General features: G+C 45.7%; 1 pseudogene; it reads left to right on the plus strand.

Moving 5' to 3' along the window:
* The first annotated feature begins 698 nt into the window (after nt 1–698).
* On the plus strand, nt 699–4,285 carry LOC125527356 (annotated as a pseudogene).
* Nucleotides 4,286–7,569: the final 3,284 nt, after the last annotated feature.

The raw sequence follows: 7,569 nt of genomic DNA on the forward strand, positions 1-7,569 counted from the left end.
CAAGTGGGCGAAGGCGGATTATGTCCGCAAGCAGGTGGCGCGCCAGCGCCGGGCCCATGAGGAGATCAAGGTCCGGCGTCGCGGACGTGAGGAGGGCGTCGTCGTTGTCCTCGACAGTGACGAGAAGGACGTGCCTGGGCCGTCGAACCCCCCTGCGCTTCGGCGGCTCTGGTCAGGGGGGCAGCAGGGACACCAGCGGCTCCGGTGGGACGCAGGGCGGTGACAATGACGACGACAAGGACGGCGACGACTACACCCAGTTCTACAGGATCCTCGGCATGTAGAAGGCAGGCGGCGGCCGCGGCGTAGTAGGGCTAGGCGTAGTTTGTTTGTTTTCTGTTTTTCGTACAAATTTGAATGAAAAATCGCCGAGTTTCCCCTGAGTTGGGGCGCCCTGGGGGCGACGTGGGGGCGACGACTGGGAACGCAATCGCCCCCACGCCGAAAGTAAGCGCCGGTTCGGCCCTAGACGACGCTTTTTGGGCGTCCTGGGGGCCGAACGGCTGGAGATGCTCTAAGCATATGTGTGGCCACAACCATCCTCGTCCGCCTCCACGTTGTTTTTTCTTCCATTTCTCCACAAGCAGGCTAGCAAGCACATTATTTGCTCCCACCACTATTGTCTTCCTCAACCTGCGCTCCTCTGTGTTCTTGCGAGCCCTCACCTTCGCGTTCCAAGGGTGGAGCTCGTGGCCACCATGGTGGTCGGGCCACTGTTGTCCATCGTGAAGGACAAGGTGTCCAACAGCCTCCTCGCTCAGTACAAGGTGATGAAAGGCACGGAGGAGCAACATGAGATCCTGATGCACAACTGCCTGCAATCCTGGACATCATCGCCGACGCCGAGCAAGTGGCTTCCCATAGAGAAGGGACGGCTGCCTGGTTCCAGGCCATCAAGAAGGTGGCTTACCAGACCAATGAAGTCTTCAACGAGTTCAAGTACGAGGCGCTTCGTCGCAAGGCCAAAAAGGAGGGACACTACAAGGAGCTTGGCTTTGATGTGGTAAAACTCTTTCCCACCCACATCCGTTTTGTGTTCCGTAACAGGATGGGAAGAAAGCTCCGCAAGATTGTGCAGGACATCGAGGTCCTTGTGACCGAAATGAACGCCTTTGGCTTTAAGTATCAGCAACAGCCGCCGGTATCCAGTCATTTGCGGCGGACGGATCATGCTAGCACTGACCCAGAGGAAATCAAGAAAATCATCATCGAATCTAGAGCCAACGATCAGAAGAAAATTGTTGATATACTAGTTGGGCAAGCTAACAATGCAGATCTCACGGTTGTTCCCATCGTTGGAATGGGCGGTCAGGGCAAGACCACGTTAGCACAACTTGTGTACAATGACCCAAAAATTCAGAAGTATTTCGATTTGCTTCTATGGGTGTGTGTCTCTGACTGCTTTGATGTGGATTCTCTGGCAAAAAGTATAGTTGAAGAAGCTCCTAAGAAGAAGAGTGATAGGAAAGAAGCAGATGCTTCCATGAAAAAGAAAACACCACTGGATATCCTTCAGAATGTGGTGAGTGGGCAACGGTACCTCCTTGTATTGGATGATGTCTGGGCACGACAGGTTCAGATTTGGACACAGCTCAAGGCCCGTCTTGAATATGGTGGCATGGGTAGTGTGGTCTTGACAACTACTCGTGACGAACGAGTGGCTGGAATAATGCACACTATTGAAGCTTACAATCTCAAAGCTTTGGATGATAAATTCATAAAGAAAATCATCGAGACAACAGCATTCAGTCGTTTCAAGAAGGCAGAGAAAAGGCCCACCGAGTTGGTAGATATGGTTGATGAGATTGTGAAGAGATGTGTTGGTTCTCCTTTAGCTGCAACAGCACTAGGCTCTGTACTGTGCACCAAGACCAGTAAGGAAGAATGGGAGGCTATATCAATCAGAAGCAGCATTTGCACCGAGGAGACAGGAATCTTATCAATACTCAAGCTCAGTTACAATGACTTGCCGTCGCATATGAAGCAATGCTTTGCTTTTTGTGCTGTATTTCCCAAAGATTAGGAGATTGATGTGGACAAGCTGATACAGGAAAAGCAAGTTTGTCTTGAAACCATTGGCAAACAAATTTTCAGTGAGCTGGCCTCAAGGTCATTCTTTCAAGATGTGAAACAAGTCCAAGCCACATCCATAGAAATTAGATTCACCAAGGCATATTATTCCAGAACTACTTGTAAAATCCATGACCTTATGCATGATGTTGCACTATCTATAATGGAAAAGGAATGTGCCCATGTAACTGAGGAACCTAGTCAGGGTGAGTGGCTTCCAAACACTGCTCGTCATCTATTTTTGTCATGCAAGGAACCAGGAAGAAAATTGAACGTTTCTCTCCAGAAAAGCTCTCCAGCTATCCAAACTCTTTTTTGTGATGGTCTTTTGCAATGTTTGTTGCAGCATTCATCAAAATACAGTTCTTTGCAAGCATTACAGCTCAATGTATATATAAGATCATTTCCGCTGAAACCAAAGCATCTACATCATCTGAGATACCTAGATCTCTCAAGAAGTTTTATCAAAGAGCTTCCTGAAGATATGAGCATTCTCTACAACCTTCAAACACTGAACCTCTCTGGCTGCAGTGCTCTTCTTGAACTTCCAAGACAAATGAAGTATATGACTGCCCTCCGTCACCTTTACACTCATGGTTGTGTACAGTTGAAGAGCATGCCTAGAGACATCAGAAACCTCACATCCCTATGCACACTTACATGTTTTGTAGCAGGTAGTGGATCCAATTGCAGTAATGTGGGAGAGCTCTGTCCTTTAAACCTTGGTGGTCTATTAGAGCTATATTATATAGCAAAAGTGACAGAAGAAGATGCAGAAGCGGCAAACCTCGTGAATAAGCAGGACCTAAGAGAATTGACTCTAGGATGGACCCATGGACAATATCATTATAAGGAAACTAGTTGTGCGGATGATGCAAGAGTCCTGGCCAAACTCAAACCTCATGATGGGCTGCATGCTATAAGCATATTGTCCTATGGAGGAACAACCTTTCCAACATGGATGACTATGTTGCAAAATTTGAAGGAGCTCACGCTGGAAAATCTTGACTGTTTGGAGAGATGGGGGGAAATAGATAATGATGAGATGCATAGTGAAAACATAATAATCTTTCCTCGGCTTGAGAAGTTACGTATTATTGGCTGTACAAAGTTGACAGCATTGCCAGGACGCCCGTCCTTCCCTGAGCTCCAGAACGCTTGTATCAGATATTGTCCAGATTTGAGAATCACAGCTGAATCACCAAAGCTCAGTGTATTAAACATGGACGGAAGTGAGGTAAAGTTGTTCCGGTGGTTATCTAGACATATGACTTCATTGACCAATCTGGAACTGGAGAGCACTGCGTACAGAGCCACCCCGGAGGCTAAGTATGGATTGAGGGAAGTGTTGGATGTCAAGGAAAAATTGAATGATGATGATATACCCCTGACAGTTTTGGTGTTAAAGAGCTTAAAATCAAGTATAACAGAGCTATGTGCATGTTTTGTACACCTTCAAGATTTGTCAATTAATTTCTGTGATGCACTCATCCACTGGCCAGAAAGAGAGTTCCAAGGATTAGTATCCTTGAGGAAGCTTCAGATTAGCTTCTGCAATAATCTGATTGGATATGCACCAGATTCTGCCGAGCCATCAACATCATCAGAAACGAGTCAACTCCTGCCAAGTCTAGAGTCTCTGGTGATAAAGGCATGCCACAGGTTGGTTGAGGTCTTCAACGTACCTCCATCTCTCAGGAGAATGAAAATTGAACATTGTGAAATGGTTGAGTCCCCATTCGGCAGGAGGCTGCAGCAAGGACAGTCAGCATTGTCCATTCATCAACAGTCATCCAGTATGCCTGAGGTGTCATCATCATCGCCCGGAGCAGTGCCAGAGCATTTAGAAGAACTAACACTAATTATGTGTTATGGCTTAACAGGGGTCCTCCATCTCCATCCGTCCCTCAAGGAGCTAGTAATTCGTCGCTGCGGTGGGTTGACATCTCTGGAATCCCGCTCGGGAGAGCTCCCATCGCTGAAGCACCTCAGTCTTTCTGAATGCCTTACGCTGTCATCCCTACCGGATGAGCCAGTATCATACTTACTTCTCGAATATCTTGGCATTAGCTACTGCCCTGATCTGAAGACGCTCCCTGCAAGCCTGCAAAAACTGCTGGGCAAAATTGACAGGGAATATGTAGATGCTCATCATTATGGAACTAAGCGCGCATTATACAATTACTTCCTCTATTACTTACTAGTGAGTACTTAATGCACTATCTAGATAATGGTAATATCATCACTAGTAGGACAACAGAAAACTGGTTGTTTCTTCAACCTAAATTCGTCATTTCTTAATTTATTGATGCCCCTTTAAGTGTAAGTTTTTACATGATTAATCTGTGCAGATAAGCCTATACTGCTGAAACCGAAGACATGGAAATATGCCATCCACAGAGATTAGAGAGCTATGAGCAGAATCACAAGAATACCAATACCAGTATGGAAGTTGTCATGCAGGTTGTGATCTAGAAGTATGCCTATCACTGCTGGAACTCTTTAGCTGTTCTTTTTTTAGCAAAAATAAACTTAAAATCTGATACCTTTTTGCAGAACTGTCCCAACAAATGGTGTTGCAAGCCTCGGAAGGATCCTGAAAGCGCCCCTATAATACTATTTGGCTATCATTTCGTTCCCAGAAAGAGATCTTGTTTGGATAATCTCTGTTTACCTGGAGTTGTATTTATATTTTCCACCTCTGTTTACCTAGGGCTGTATGTATCATCGTATTTCTTTCCAAGAAAAAGTTTTGTAAAAATATCTGTTGCAGTTTCCCTGTTTTATTTATGGACTTGTACAATATAGAGTACCAAGATTTACAGTCAATATTCTGTTTACCATGTACTATAACACTGACCATCATATATGGTATCTGAAGCTGTCGGTTTGCCCTCATAACTCTGCACTAGAAATATTGTTTGCTAGTGATGTTTGGAACTTTGGTATGCCTTGCCGTTGCGACCCACTTCATATTTTTAGTACTATAAATTGGATTGCACAAGGGGTCGAGCCTTGTAGTGATGAAACACTCTGTGGCAACTTCTTGAGTCGTCACAATTTCCACCTGAATCTCTTTAGGCGTGAACTGGGCAAGGCTGAACCTGGTCTCTTTTTGTTCCTCCACCCTGCTGCTGCACCCTCATTTCTCCCTCTTCTCGATGCACCGGGTCGGTCAACCCAATTGTGTAGAGTTTCAGTACAATCCTAGAACATAGCATTGAACCAGCTGAACCATTTTTTATTTTTTATTTTTATGGCCAACAATACTGTTCTGAACTGATTTCACCCTTCTTTGTGCCTACCAGACCAAAGCAATGTGTGTCTAACTTGTGGGGACATGTGTTATCATGACCATCGGAGCCATTAAAGGATTGGAATAAGGTTTTCTTACATGAAAATGCTTTCAACTCCAGACAAATTCGATCATATTAATTTGACTAGCGGGTCAAGTAGTTGGTGTTAAGTCATTCTAGGTTTTTTCTTTTTTGTTGAGAAATTGACTTCTCTTGAGGAAAGGTTCGAAATTGGACCCCAGTTGGATATATTCTGGGGTTGCCTCTCCGGTGCCACTTTTATACTTACATTGGTTTTCAACCTTTTCATCTATGTGTGGCTTAAAGTTTTTTATTAGATCAACATGAAAAATATGATATCGACGCAATTAAGGTCATCTAACTCCTTTTTTGAGGGGGACGTAAGTTTTTTTTTTGAGACAAGAGGGGGACGTAAGTTTTTTTTTTGAGACAAGAGGAGGAGATGAGGCAGAGGACAGGGGAGGGAGGGAGGTAGCCTCTTCAAGGCTAGCTCACATCGGGGGAGGAAGATGACGGCGCCCAGCTGCCGTCGTCGTCCGGCGCCACCGTCCCCGTTCCTCTCCGCTTCTCCAGCAACCGTCCGGAGAGTGGGCACGCCAAAGACTGCGAGTGGTGGAGCAACCACGGGTGGGACGGGGGAGCGGCAGGAGCTGCCGGCGGCTCAGATTCAGGTAAGAACACTGAACCCAAGAATATTCTAGCAGCGGGCTACTGCATTTTTAGGTGACTTTCTGTTGAGTATTTTACCTCCACTGCATTTTCTACCGCATCACAGTGATGACAGACGGCAACATTTATCTAGATATAATATTAAGACACGGTTGTATATATATCCATGTTTTCCCCCATATCTCATGCTTCTGAAACCAAAACCATGCAATTGCAGCACTTGTCTGGATTTACGTATTCGTATCTGGTGTTTCGGGCACTGTTTATTGGTCCTATGTATTCCTTTAGTTACTTCTTCATGAATTCGTGTGCATGCTTGTAAAAGAAAGTTAATGTATACTCCCTCCGTTCCAAAATAGATGACTCAACTTTGTACTATTTGGAACGGAGGGAGTAGCTTTCAAAAGTGTGAATTTAGTCAAGCAAACAGAGTGTTGAGTCTGTGAACAGGCCCAAACTTTAATTTATTACTGCTGCCCGTAAAAAACAACAGATAGCGCTGGGCTTTCAGTTGTTCAGCGGTGCTGGGCTTCCTAGGGTGCCTGGGAATTCAGATAGCACTGCCTCGTAAATCCCCCCAGTGAGCGCCGACGGGATCCTCAAACCAAGCCGAACCGGAGGAGGAGGGGGCCATAGCGCCGCCCTCGCTCCTCTTTGCTTCTCCAGCATCCTCAAGACAAACGCATTCCAACATGTACGTCTCCGCTTCGAAATTCAAGTAGATACTTGCTAGCATTATTTGCCTCCATTTTCATTACAAGCAAGGAAGCAAGCACATGACTGTTAGGCTGCTTGTTCACCTTTATGTGCTTCACTGTGTTCTCTGCGTGCCAATGGCATAGTGGACGCCAATTGTAAAAAGACTCGGTTTCTTCGCCTCTGGCATTAGCATTGGCAACAAACAGTAAAAAGTAATTATCCTGTAGGCAGCCAACTGGCCTCGTTAGCATAAATATATTACTGACATGGTCCCTTTCATAATAGTATTGCGTATTACTGGGAATCATCACAGCATCACGTTCCTGCACACTAATCTGTGTGATGCAGCATGGCTACTAACATTTGTCTAGATAGCGCAGCAATGCGCTCACACTTGCAAATAGATGTAGCCCTGACCGATGACCGTTGTTGAAGGCGCTGCCATTGGGCGCCAAGAAAACAATTTTCCTGAAAAGATGCTACTCAAAAGCAGTGATGTTTTATTAAGTACGAGTATCTAGAACACTACAACTGTCATTTGTATATTGTGCTAGTGAGGAAACCAAGCACATCCACATGTAATACCTCTTCCTGTAAGTCGTAGCTAGCATTTGCTTCCATCTTCCTCGCAACCAAGCAAGCGCATCTTGCACAGACCATTTTCTTATCCACTCGCACTGCACTTGACCTTCTCTGTGTTCTTGGTGTTCCGATGGCGGCGGTGGGGGCCACCATGGTGGTCGGACCACTGCTCAAAATCGTGATGGGGAAGGCGTCCAACTACCTCCTTGACAAGTACAGGGTGTTGAAGGGC

Source organism: Triticum urartu, unplaced genomic scaffold (genome assembly GCF_003073215.2).
Source record: "Triticum urartu cultivar G1812 unplaced genomic scaffold, Tu2.1 TuUngrouped_contig_3671, whole genome shotgun sequence".
In the NCBI taxonomy this organism is placed as follows: Eukaryota; Viridiplantae; Streptophyta; class Magnoliopsida; order Poales; family Poaceae; genus Triticum; species Triticum urartu.